Source organism: Suricata suricatta, chromosome 6 (assembly GCF_006229205.1).
Source record: "Suricata suricatta isolate VVHF042 chromosome 6, meerkat_22Aug2017_6uvM2_HiC, whole genome shotgun sequence".
Lineage (NCBI taxonomy): Eukaryota > Metazoa > Chordata > Mammalia > Carnivora > Herpestidae > Suricata > Suricata suricatta.
The window spans coordinates 83599034-83612749 of record NC_043705.1 but is presented as its reverse complement, the minus strand read 5'-3'; the positions used below and the strand labels follow the sequence as shown (position 1 = coordinate 83612749).

The window sequence follows — 13716 nt, the reverse complement described above, 5'->3', positions numbered from 1 at the left end:
AAAAAAAAGGTCTGAGGTCTGCTGAGAAGCCTTCTTTGATACCTTTTAGTAGAGTTTGAAGATCAAAGCAAAAAGTTGGTTCTCTGAAAAGGCTAAATATAATTAGAGAGAAGAGACCAAACAGAGTATGAACAAAATTTGGAAGGGGGAGGTACTGATTTAAGAAGAAATAGAAAACTTTAATAGTTCTATAACTACTGAAAAATTGGAGCAGTAAATATTTTCTCCCTTCTTCTCTCAACACAAAAAAACTCCCAACAGTTTAACATACATCTTCTACCAAACATTTAAGAAACAAATCATATAGTCATATGCAGTCTATCAGGCCAATATAACTATAATATAAAAGTCAAAGGGAGTATGAAAAATAATTATGGCTAATATTATCATGAATATCGATACAAAAATCCTGAACAAAGTATCAGGATTAGTATACAGTAAAGAAACTAGCAAAATCCGGTTAAGTTATCCTATGAATGCAAGGAGAGGTTAACATTAGATCATTTATGTGTCATTCACTACATTAAAATATTGAAGAAAAATAATATGATCATCTCAATAGACAAAGAAAAAACATTTGATAAAAGTCATTAGCCATGTAAGAAAAAAACTCTTAATATAAAACTGAAAACAGAATGGAAGTTGGCGAAAAGCTACAGTAAACATTTTTGATGGTGAAATGTTAGGGGCATTGTTTTTAAACTAAGAATAAGATAAGGATGTTTACTATTACCACTTTTATTCAACATAATCCTTGAAGTCCTAATTACTAATTAGCACAGTAAATTTTTAGAAACAATGACTGGAAAGACATTAACAAAGGAGAAAAATCTTAAATATGAAAATTTAACAAGTATTTCTGATACAAAATCAATATACCAAAAAAAGTTTAATTCCAAGCAGAGTCCTCACCTATTTTTAATTCTTCTTTCTTTCTTTCAATTTGAGAGTGAGAGAGAGAGAGAGAGGGAGAGAGAGAGAGAGAGAGAGAGAGAGAGAGAATGCACGAGGAGTGAAGAGGGGCAGAGGGAGAGTGAAAGAATCTTAAGCAAGCTCCATGCTCAGTGCAGAATCCAATGTGGGACTCAATCCCACAACTCTGGGTTTATGACCTCAGCCAAAATAAAAAGTCGGACACTGAATCGACTGAGCCACCCTGGCACCCCAATTCTTTTCTCTTTATTTAACAACCAATGCAGGTCCTTATCTTCTGTTCTACTTCTCTTCCTATTCTCTACTAAGACCTAATAGGTGATGATATTGTTTTCTATCTGCTATATTCTTTGCTCAATCCTTCCTTTCCTTACATCCTGTAAATGGCACCCAAGCCATTCCCAGTAAGAATAAGCTCCAAGATGGCAACCAAATTAACCTTAATTGGCAAACATTTTCTGCAAAGGCGTTGGGGGTCCTAAGATTTCTGTCAAAATCACCTCTGTTGTTTTAACACAAAAGCAGCCATAGATAATACATAAATAAATGGGAAAAACCACATTCCAACAAAACTTAGTTTACAAAAACAATGACAGTTTGCTGACACTTGGCTCAGCTCAGAATTTCCAATTTTGTTTTTAAATACTCCAAGGTAGCCCAAGTAATTTCAAAGACTATTGAAAAATCCTTAAGATTAGTATTTCACTTTTAAATAACAGGAAATAACCTGCTATGCTGGAAAGAACAGAGAACTAGGAAGTCTTAAGGTCCTTGATTAATTTTCAGCAATTATTTTGAATTTCCATGATTTCTTCATCTTCCAGAAATTTGCTGCAATCTCTATTTGGCTCTCTCTCACTCTATCACATTATAAGTAGCTATCTTTAAAAAAAAATTTTTTTTAACTATCACTTAAATGGGGTCTTAGGAGAAAGAGGTGATAAATGCCAGTGATTAATTTACTAGCTTGCATGAGAAATTCCATTTTTACGTTAAGGTGTTTAACTCATATAGAATTGCTATTTTTATATATGGTATGAGTACAGTGCTTTAACTTATTTATCTCCCTCACAGATAATCAATTACATCAGCACTGTTTATTCAATAAAACATTTCCTTTCCGATGAACAGAAATGTTATTTCTTACCATTTGCTAAATTCTCATGTATACTTAAAACTGTTACTGCATTACATTTCTATTAGTTTGAGGCAGATTACATTTCTATGATACTACATCTAACCTCTTTCTGTCAGGAATAATTCAAGTCCTTCAATCAAATTTTCTAATTTTTTTCAAGAAACATTCCAATGCCTTTTTTATCAAATTTATTTCTGGGTTTTTTTTTGTTGTTGTTGTTTGATTTGCTGTGAATATACACCATGCCAGATATTGCTAATTCCAATAAGAACTGATTTTATTTAATACATATCCCTATGTACCCACCTTCTCAAATTATCCCATGAATTCTAATAGTTTTTCTAGTAGATTTTCTGGCTATAATTATATGAGTAAAGATAATTTTTGTCTCTTCTTTCCCAGTATTTACACCTCATTTCTTTTTCTTACCTTGTTAGATTGAAGCTTCAATATAATGTTGAATAGTAATCTTATCTCTGATTTTAATAGAAATGGTTTAGTGTTTCACCATCTTATAGTCTGACTCTTAAGATTTCAGTAGATAATTTTAGGTATCCTTTTTTAAAGTATTTATTATTTGATTCTTTAATAACTTACCAGTAAATTATTTCCTCTAGCTTTTCAAGTGTATTACCACAGACTTGTATGTATTGGCTCACTTAAAAATTTGCCTCTTATTTGTGCTTTTGGGCTTTTGTTTTCCTTTCTTTTAAAGACATTTTTATGTTTATTTATTTTGAGGGAGAGAGAGAGAGAGCACAAGCCAGAGAGATGGAGAGGGAGACAGAGAATCTGAAGCAGGCTCTAGGTTCTGAGCTGTCAGCACAGAGCCTGATGCAGGGCATGAACTCACGAACCATGAGATCATGACCTGAGCCGAAGTCAGAGGCTTAACTGACTGAGCGACCCAGGCACCCCAGGTCTTTTTTCTTAATCAGACTTGGTAGTGTTTCATTTATTTTACTGACCTTTACCAAAAAAAGAAAAATAAACTTTTGGTGTTTTATATCTTTTCTACAACTTTGTTTACTACTTTACTCATTTCTGTATTTATCCTTTCTGTATTTATTTTTTTTATTGTTATTTATTGTTATTTAAACTGAACTATTAATTCACCTATTTCCTTACTCGATTTACATGTTTATTTATCAGTTTCTGTCTTAATAATATAAGTACTTAAGGGTGTTAATTTTCTTCTCAGTATAAGCTTGGCTATGCCCCATAGGTTTTAGTATATAAGTGTTTTCCTTTTTATTTCTTGAAAATTCACAATTTTAATAGATTTTCTCTTTGATCTCAGGGAAAACTGGAAGATCTTTTTAAATTATTAGGTGAATAAAACGACTTCTGAGTCATCTTTTTTATTGCCACTAACTTATTGTTTATTAGACTGATTGGAGACTGTGTTGCTCTCAACTGCTACTATTTGGAATTTTTTAAGGTTTACCTTCTAGCCAAGAACGTGACTAATTTTCAGAAATAACCTACTGAAATTTTAAAAAAGGAATAAGTGTAAAAAGTTCTATCACTTAAATCCTTTATATATGTGCTTTTCTGTGTATTTGGTATGTGGAATTCAGAAAGCCTACCATTTATTGCATACTTACAATATGCTATGTATTACTAAAGTGCTCTACATACATATCTCATTTAATCTTCAAAACTCTAAGGTAGCTATCACCATTTTAGAGTTAAGGAAGATGGGACTTCAAAATGCTAAATAATTTTCTTGAGAACACAAATCAAGTTGCTAAACCATATTTCAAACTCCTATTTCTAATGCTCATGCTTTTAAAGACCATGTAATACTAGCTCTATTTTTCATGACCTGTTATATCGGTTAAGTCTACCTTCCAAACTTATGTTCTATTAGGTCTCAATATAACCCTTCTCAAATCCCTCCTCATTATCCCGTACAGACTATTTTGTACTTTTTTCCTCATAATTTGTCTCCTTCTTGAATGCCCCTTCCTTTTTTCCTTTGCTTTGCAAACTTATCTCCATCCTTTAAGGCATAGTTCTGTTGCCTTACCATAAAATCTTCCTGTCCCCTCCAGCCAATAATGAGTCTTCCTGCTGATGATGAGTTTTCGATGTTTGTTTTCTCCATAAGACAAGGTTTGTTATCAAACACTTAAATTTTGTTGTTGTTTTTAAGAGAGAGAGCATGAGTGGGGCAGAGGGGCAGAAGAAAGAGACAAAGAGAACTGTAAGCAGGCTCCATCCCCAGTGCAGAGCTGGATACGGGGATCAATCTCAGGACCACAAGATCATGACCTGAGCCGAAATAAGAGTCAGACGTCCAACTGACTGAGCCACTCAGCCATCCCTCGAACACTTAGCTTTTGTTAATTTCCAAATGCTTTATTCCATGGCAGCCACACACACACACACACAAAAGAAAAAGAAAACCCAAATATAAGCAGGAATAAACTGAAGCAGTGCTTTATCAGCCACAGAGGGCAAGAAAGAGAAAAAGAGTATACAAGTTCAAAGAATGCCTAAGATGACTTTTCCATTAAAATAGTAAGATAACAGATTTCTCTCTATAGCTATACAATTCAAATCCACGAACATTTGAGAATTTACAAGACACCATACAAATATTATATATAGACTTTGTAGGTTGAACTGTATTCTCCAAAAAGATACAGTAAATCACAGGTAGCTAGCTCCTAGTATCTCTGAAAAGTGACCTTATTTGGAAGCAGGTCTTTGCACATGTAACCAAGATAAGGTCTTACTAGATTAAGGTGGGCCCTAAATCCAATGACTGGTATCCTTGAAAGAATGCCAAGTGAAAAGATGAACACCAAGACAGAGGGAAAACACTATGTGACAATGGAGGCAAAGACTGGAGTGAGGAAGCTACAAGCAAAAATCCAAAGATTGCCAGCAACCACCAGGAGCTAGGGAGAGAGGTGTGAAATAGATTCTCCAGAAGGAACCAACCTTGTTGACAACTTGATTTCGGATTTCTAATTTCCAGAACTGTGAAGAAATAGATTACTACAGTTTTAAGCCACCAGTCTGTGGTACTCTGTCACAAGAGCCTTTTAAAACCAATGCAGGGGGAAAGATAAGTTGACACATTCCTTGTTCTCAAGTATCTTATTATCTAGCAAAGGAGTAATATTCTAGTAGCAAGGGTAAATTAGGTCAGTATACAAATGTATCAGATGTTTGTGTACCACCTTACATTCCTTTGGCTGCCTGTAACTCTAGCCATTGCTGCATCAGTTAGCTCACTTCAGATGTAAACTGACTGTCCAAAGTAGTGACTGACTTGAGAACCTATACTTATACTGGCCATCCCTTTTCCCTTAACTCTTTCTAGCCCTCTATTCTTGGGATCACTTCCTAAAGAAAGTACTTCATCCAAGGCCTTGTCTCAAGATTCTGATGTACAGGGGAATCAGGCTAAGATACAAATTACTTACAACCTGAAGGCAAATGTGCGGCGCCTGTGTGGCTCAGCTGGTTGAGCATCAAATTCTTGATTTCAGCTCATCATGACATCATGATCGTGTTATCAAAAACCCACATCCAACTCTGTGCTGAGCATGGAGCCTGCCTAAGAGTCTCTCTCCCTCTCCCTTTGCCCCTCCCCCATCCGCATCTTCCCTCTCTTAAAAAATAAAAATAAATAAAAATTTAAAAAATACAAATTTGTATTCAAAAACATTTGATAGAATGCTATGAAAGTAACACCTTGCTGAGAAAATTAGGAAGAGCATTCAGAAGGTAAGAGCCATTTAAGAAGGGAATCGAAAGATGTGACATAAATGCTAACAAACATAAAGGTTGGAGGTTAGTATTTCAGAAAAAGGAACAGCATGACCAAAGTTCAAAGGTTGGAAAAATGATGTATGTTTGGGAAAATAGATTGCAATTTAATTTAGCTGAAATTCAGTGTAGAGGAATCAGGGAAAAGAAGGAAGTGAGAGCATAAATGTGGACGGGAACCACATTGTGGCCCGGTGACTTCACACTGTGAGGAAGAGGAGGTTTGGACAGAGTAGCTACAGTGATGGTATAATAAGTCTAAAAGGTAGAAGGCCATGTTGCTTTAATGTTTCTATTATAAACCATATCAGAAGTAGGTGATATACTGACACAGATCAGGTGATAACAAAACCAAGAACCTAAAAATAGGTGTTGGAACTATGTTTCAATACTCTTCAATGTTATGTTTATTTACCATATGAGTAACATTATAACCTATACTTTAAGCAAATCTGGTACTTGGAAATCTGAATACTTAAAAAAGTAACCTTCATTCCCAAAAGTATAACTTAAAAAAAAAACCAAACTCAAAAACTTCAGTTTAAGAAAAAATAAAGAACTGTGTGTCCATAGGCCTATGGTAGACAGAACAATCGCCCCATGAAGATGTCCACATCCTAATTCCTGAAACCCATGAACGTGTTACTTTACATGGCTAAAGGGACTTTGCAGATGTGATTAAGTTAAGGATCTCGACATGGGGAGATTTTCCTTATATAGGTGGACCTAAGGTAATCACAAGGTCTCTTCTAAGGAGACAGAAGTGTCAGAGTCAGAGACAGATTTAGTATGGTGCTGGCACTGAAGACAGAGGAAGGGGCCGCAAGCCAATACAGAAGCTAGAAAAAAAGGAAATGGATTCTCCCCTATAGCCTCTGGAAGAAGTATAGTACTGCTGCTATTTTAATTTTGGGCCAGTGAAAACCATTTTAGACTTCTGTCCTCTAGGGCTGTAAGCTAATAAATGTGTGTTCTGTTAAAGACCAAATTTGTTATAATTTGTTACAATAGCAATAGGAAAAAGTGTCCTATGATCCGAAGATCCCCCTCCTAGGAATAAATTCTACTGAAATTTCTCACTGGCCATGTAGTGATCTTAAAACATATCCACAATTTATTTGAACATATTTCTTCAAAAGGTAGAGCTTAATTTATCTTTTCTCGTGTGAGCTACACTTAATGACTCACTTCTAATAAAGAAAATATGGTAGCAGTGTGACTTTTGAGACTATGTCTTAGGTGGCTTCATTCTTGCTCTTTCTCTCTGGGATGAAGGGAAAAAACCAGCTGCCCTGTCAAGAAGATACTCAAGCTGCTCCAGGGAGAGGCCTAAGGCAAAGAACTGAGGCCTCTTGCCAAAAGTCAAGAGAAACAGACTATGTGAGATCCATCTTGGAAGTGGATTCTCCAGCTGAGTCAAGCCTTCAGACGACTGCAGCCCTGGCTAACATCTTGACTGTAACTTTATGAGAGTCTAAGCCAGACCACACTTTGAATTTCCACTCTATAGAAGCTGCAAAATAATAAATATTTGTTGTTTAAGCTACTAAAATTTGCAGTAACTTGATATATGGTATGCAACTAAGATAGTCTATAGTCATGTGGTAGTAACAGTGTGAGTGGTTAAAGAGATTTGGAAAAAACCTAGGACCTTCACGCAGAACTAGTAATAGATACTATATAACGCTATACAGAAGATATGGCACCAAAAACTAGACAGACATAAAATAAGGTACATAGATCTTAAAAACAGTATTGAATTAAAAATGTTCAAAAATTATGTAAATTAACAAATAAATTTGGGTACATACCCCAAAGAAATGAGAAAGCAGAGACTCAAAGAGATTATTTGTACACCCACGTTCACAGCAGCATTATTCACAACACCCGAAAATAGAAGGAAACCGAGTCCACCCGCAGATGAATGGATACACAAAATGTGGTATATATATAATATTATTCAGGCTTTAAAAGTTAGAGAATTATGACACATGCTAACCATTTCACAAGAATTGATGCATATTTGAGAACACATCTGAATGAGTGCATAAAAAGGATGTGGGAGTAGGGTGTGGGAATAAAGGGGAGAAGGCTTGCCCTATATGGATTGGATGATGTCATGATTTGATTTACAAAAAATAATTGTTGAGAACTTATCTTTTACATAACATGTCAGATGCCACTATACCAAAACAAGAGCTGATGTAACTTTCCTTCTAGAAGCTGACCCTACAGAAATCAAGAACCACAGATTACTATTAGAACTACCAGAACTATTAGAACTAAAGACTTAGAAATCATTTCATCCAACCCACTCATTTTACATTCAAGACACTTAATACTTCAAAGTAACTTACTTCTAAGAATTATCTGTGATTCCAAGCAGATTTTACAAAGCACAGTGCTTCAAGTTGCAAACTACCAATTTCTCTAAATGAGACGATATTTTAGGTGACATAAACCTTTAGAGATCCTAGGAGTAGGAAAAGCAATCAGTCTTTAACTAGCAACAACATTTCACTTAGTCTTTCTTGGAGGTAAGTTTCCATGTCTTATTGGACTCTCCAGCACATTTTACAGGTCTGGCATTTTAGCAGGCACTCAAATATGCAGTGACATACTTTCTCAAGTACTATTCATCTTCTCTCTATTAAAGTGCTCTATCTCATCTTACAGGCTAAGCAATATTTCACTCAGATTGGAAAGAAAGAAGAAAAGAATGAAGGAAGGAAAGAAAAGAAAGAAAAGACAAGAAAAAAGAAAAGAAAGGAAAAGAAAAGAGAAGAGAAAAGAAAAGAAAAGAAAGAAAGGGAGGGGAGGGGTTGGGGGAAGGTCAAAATTAAGAAATTAAGGAGAACATTTAATATAAAGGCTGGTTAAATTATGTGTAATTAATGATAGCAAAACACAGAGAAAAATGTTAAGACAAAAATCCACACAGCATCAATAAATAGCTTGATTCAGTTCACAGGCATACTTATAAATATTTAACTTTTTAATTTCTTAAAAGTTCAATTTCAAAGACCACAAAAATCAATAGCTCAGTCTTATATTAGGTATTTCACACTACAAGAGGAAAGAAATAAACTTTTAAAAATTTAGTTAATTCCAGAAAATACTAAAATTTGATGCTATTCTATTTAAAAGTGTGCATATGATTAATGAGATCTTAAAAATAAAGGATGTTATGAATGTCATTATGAAAACTGCTGTTTCATTTGCTTAGCTAGCAGGTATTTTACAAAGCATTCTTCTATCATGTTTAGAAACTCAAAACCAAGTAAGATTTTTCATTTATGACAAGTCAATGACATATTACTTTTCAAGTAATTTCTGTGATACACTATTTTGTATATTATCTAAAAAGAGATATTATGAAATATTTTATAGACCTATGTCCTTTACATCTTTACACAATACATGACCTTGGATAAAGTCACAACATACTTAAGAATACCCTTAACACTTTAAAATGAAAATAATGCTACACTGAGCTCTTTAAATAATAAGATAATCATAAATTCTCAAAGACTATCTAACTCAGGTTAAAAGAACTGACTGGTATTAGCTATTAAACTACACTTGAAATTTTAATGTGACATCTTTAATTCTAGCTGCAGTTTCCATCAGATTTAAAAAAGAGATCTTAAGGACTATTAACCCTGATATCCACGTTCAAATAATTCTTAAAGCAGAAATAACTTTAAATAAAGAACAAAATTGCCTTAATTTATCATTGAAAACTTTACATAGTCTAACTGAGTCAAGTCCAATTCCTTAGTATGTTAAAAAAAATTCCTAAAACAAAATTACAGGTTCTCTCAAGACTTTCCACCACATAAGCACTATTTAAGAGACCCTGTCACTGATCCTCAGGGGCTTTACAAAGCCACTGCCATCCAGTTCAGGGAGTAGGGAGGTGTGGCAGGGTGGCGACTATAATATGCATAAAGATAAGGTATTTAAAAATCATATTTAATCTGAAAACATGTTTTTAGCAAGAAAAAATAAGTGCAATGAAAACACACTATATCAAGACCAAATCTTACGAGAGTTTACTAAACAGAACTATATCTAAAAGAAAAACCTTGGTGCTTTAAAATATTTGCCTTTAAACTTTATTCAATAATACCTAAAAGTAACCAAAAGTAACATAAAATTACTTAAATATATATCTTAAATCGTAAGCCTATGAAAAATTTACCACTATAATTTTTCATGAAGTTAATTCACATTATAGTGATTTACTCTTGAATAACCTAGGTGATGGCATAAAGCTATACTAACAAAGGAAAAAAGCCATTGCTTCATACATAATTTATTAACATTTCCTATAGGATTTACGTTAAAGGAAAGAATTTTAACATCTCTTGTGTGATGTAGAATCAAAGTGTCCTATACATTTCACTGCCCAAACATTAGCAGCCTGGTATTTTTTTCCTACTTTAAAAAATTAATTTTTTTCTTCTATTCAGGTTACAATGATGAACTATGGCTTCTTGTAAAAGGAGTTCTACCATCAGCATTGCTGCAAGGTTTCTTATTCCTCTGCAGTTGTCTTTTCAGCCTAACAGAGGGAGAGAAGAGCACTGCTGCAGTCATCTACAAAAAACCACTACCATTTCGACTTGTAACCAACAAAGACGTGTATCTTTGCCACCCTATTCAGAGACCGTTCACTTAGATGTGTTGCAAAAGCAGGCAATTTTGGTGACCAAAATTTCTCCAATCAACCAAAACCATCACTCAAGCTCTGCAGTATCTGCCTCCTCCCTTTCCTCCTCTCCGAAGTAGCCCTGTCCACTAGGTTCACATCAGTCATCAGCAGCAGCTTTGTATACCCTCTCTTGGCTACCACTGCATATGTCCTTGTGGCCAGGGAAGAAAAAAAGCCTTTCAATGGGCTAGAGGCTTTTGCTCCTCGCCATGAATATGTTCCATTCTTTGTTGTCCTCTACCCGTTTCCTTAGATACTGTTATTGCACTCAGTCAACAGGCATTATAAAAACAAAACCTCCATCTAGCTTCAAAAACAGCTCTTTCTCACCACACTCCCCTTAACACTCCTACCCCTCCCCCCTTCTTCCTCTTCTGTCAAAAACCCTGGATCAGAAGCACAGGAAATCCATCTCCTGTGCTGCAGTAGAGGGGGAGGGGGGAGACGCCCCTGCCTACTGGCTTGGCATGTGGTAACAGATCCCGTGCCAAGGAAAGGCCACCGGTTTGAGACCGTGCGAGGGAAAATCGCGTCCCCCGCCCCCCCGCAGCAAGCCGGGCTATCGTGGTTCCAGCACTTACCCCATTTCCGAGCCCAGCAGCACCTCCATTCCGTCTCCAGTGACACCCAGGCGGGCTGCGCCAATACAGCCACATGTCGGTCACGTGAGCCCACGCCCAGCCAATCGGCAGGTCCCCGACGGGAATGAGGAGCGCCCTGGTCCGCATCCAGAGGATTACACAGCGGCTTCACGCTCGGCTTCTGACCCGCACTCCGCACGCCGCAGTGAGGCATCAAGCCCCGCCCCACTGCACAGCAGCCGAGCCCTAGCCCGCACCTAGTGCTGGTGGGTGCGCCCACAGAGCCCCTGTCCCCAGGCAACCCACAGAAGCCAAGGAAGCTGACTAGCATAATAGGGTGGGGGTGGGGGAGGTCCACAGGGCTGAAAGATTAGCATGAGATGCTGGAAGTAGGTGGGGGAATAATAAATTATATCTCATTTACGGAGATTTACGTGCTTGCAGCACAGAAAAAAAGAATTCTATTAAATATATTACAATGAATCACTTTACAAGTCACTGATTTGTTAGGTAAATCACTCGAACTGTGTTTGAATTAAAAATAGTTACTACAAAAGCTATGATGGCAGCATAGAGTGGTTGAGAACAATCATGGAGTTACAGGGTCCTGCCACTTACTAGGTGTGTAGACTTCAGTCACTTAAAGGCTCAGTGCTTCAATTTCCACTATAAAATGGGAGAAGTAAATACATATATGATGCAGTATTTAGAGCAGTCCCTGACACAGTTAAGTGCGGTTAGCTACTACTAACCTGAAACTTAAAATTTTTTTGCAAATTCTACATTTCATTTAAATCGAACCAAGTGAAGCTTACATTACTTATTTTTAGAAGCTTGAAGGACAAATTCAAATTGCTAAGAATTTAAAGTAAATTTAAATTTTGGTTTAAATGGGGGGGGGAGGAGACCAATTTCCATGATCTATTTCAAATTTAAAAGGATATTTAACTTTAGGTTTTTATAAGAAACGTTATTTATTATCATCTTTTCTTAGTTTTTCAAATTAATAGCATCAAAGGCAGCAAGCTATTAAACAGCATATTTGGAGCATTTCCATTTTATTGAAAATTGTGTGAATTAGAAAAAAAAATAGAGCAAAATGCTCATAGACTTACATATAACCACTGTTGATAGTGGTCACAGTGGTCATCCTTGGCAAGTGGGAAAGTGGGATTATGGAGTTATTTCTCTTTTTGCTTTGCGCTTTTGAATATTTTTCTCTTTGTACCTATCTTATAATGCCAAATATGTGTGTGTGTGTGTGTGTGTGTGTGTGTGTGTGTGTGTAGATGGATGGATATCCCCTCTAAATATTTATTGAATGAACACATGAACACTGGCCACATATTACTAGTAATTATAAAAATTATATATTAAAAGTTTTAATATAATAAGAAATAATTTCTCTTCTTATTTGAAATAAAGGAAACATGTGAATCAATTTGATTCTATCTCAAATATCCCTTTCATCAGGATGACTTAGTTTTACAAAAGGCTTTCAAGAGCCTCTTACTGAAAGTGCATGAGTCACTGAACAAGACAATTATTTATACAGTCATTGAGTATTTGTGACAAATCCGGAATAGATAATTCCTCATAAGGCCTAAACTTCTGGAAAGAAAAAGTACCCTTCAAAACAAAGAATACACTTTAGAAGCTCCTAAAAATAACTTCTTAGTATCTTAAGAAACAATTCAATTACTATTGACTCAAGACTATGATTCAAGCTATTACTGAGTAAACCAGTTTGTAGCCAAAATATTTGCCTAAATGTTTACTGTTATGTATTGCACAAGTCAGAGATTCAAATGACAAAATTTTAAAGAAAGTTCTAACCATTACATGTTCATTACTCATGCTAATTTAAATCTAAAAGCAAGCCAATCTAAAAACTTCACATTGTACAATACTGCCAACTGAATTATTCAGGAAGTTTTCTCCTCAAGAACACAAAAGTTTGATTTGAATTTTATTTTTAAAATGTTTAGTTATTTTAAAAACAATAATTAAAAACATAAAATCAACATGTATTGGGCTAAACTTGAACGCAATGAAGATCGGTGAAACATTAACTGGTACTACCAGTTTGCATGTGTCTCAGAACACAGCTCCTGCCGCCTCTATTTAAATAAAAATGTTAGCATTTACATTACATATATATGTACGCACTAAAAATATTTTCTGATTAAAGTGAAATACTAACAATAAATTGTATGTTATGGCTATTAGCATGTTTGCACTGACAAAATATGCCCTTGTTTTCAAATATCTGTTCATTTATGATCAGATTTGACTGTTTTTAGTAAATGTTAATAAGTAAATGTTATAAATATGAACACATATTTCAGAAAACCTTCTGAACCTTCTAAAGCTTAAAAACCCTAATAACTAAATAGAATGAATAGGATTTTTAATGTCTTAAATATTGCATTCCATTTTAACATAGACATGTTGGACTAATTTGATGACTTGTGACTTCAAAAGCTGATAAGAATAACATGGGCAACATTATTAACACAGTTAAAATTAGTGTTCCTTTCAGTTATCTTAATGGACTCTTG

General features: G+C 35.2%; 1 protein-coding gene across 7 annotated transcripts in view; it reads right to left on the bottom strand.

The window, feature by feature from the left end:
* Positions 1–13716, bottom strand: part of APC (APC regulator of WNT signaling pathway) — a 145162-nt gene that overhangs the window by 81453 nt on the left and 49993 nt on the right. Inside the window, exon 1 of one of the 7 annotated variants that reach the window (XM_029942705.1) lies at positions 11156–11176. The exons of the other annotated variants lie outside the window; for them this stretch is intronic. The gene's annotated coding sequence lies outside the window, so the exon portion shown is untranslated. Of the gene's footprint in view, positions 1–11155; positions 11177–13716 lie in introns of those variants that run through there. 7 annotated transcript variants of the gene reach the window in all.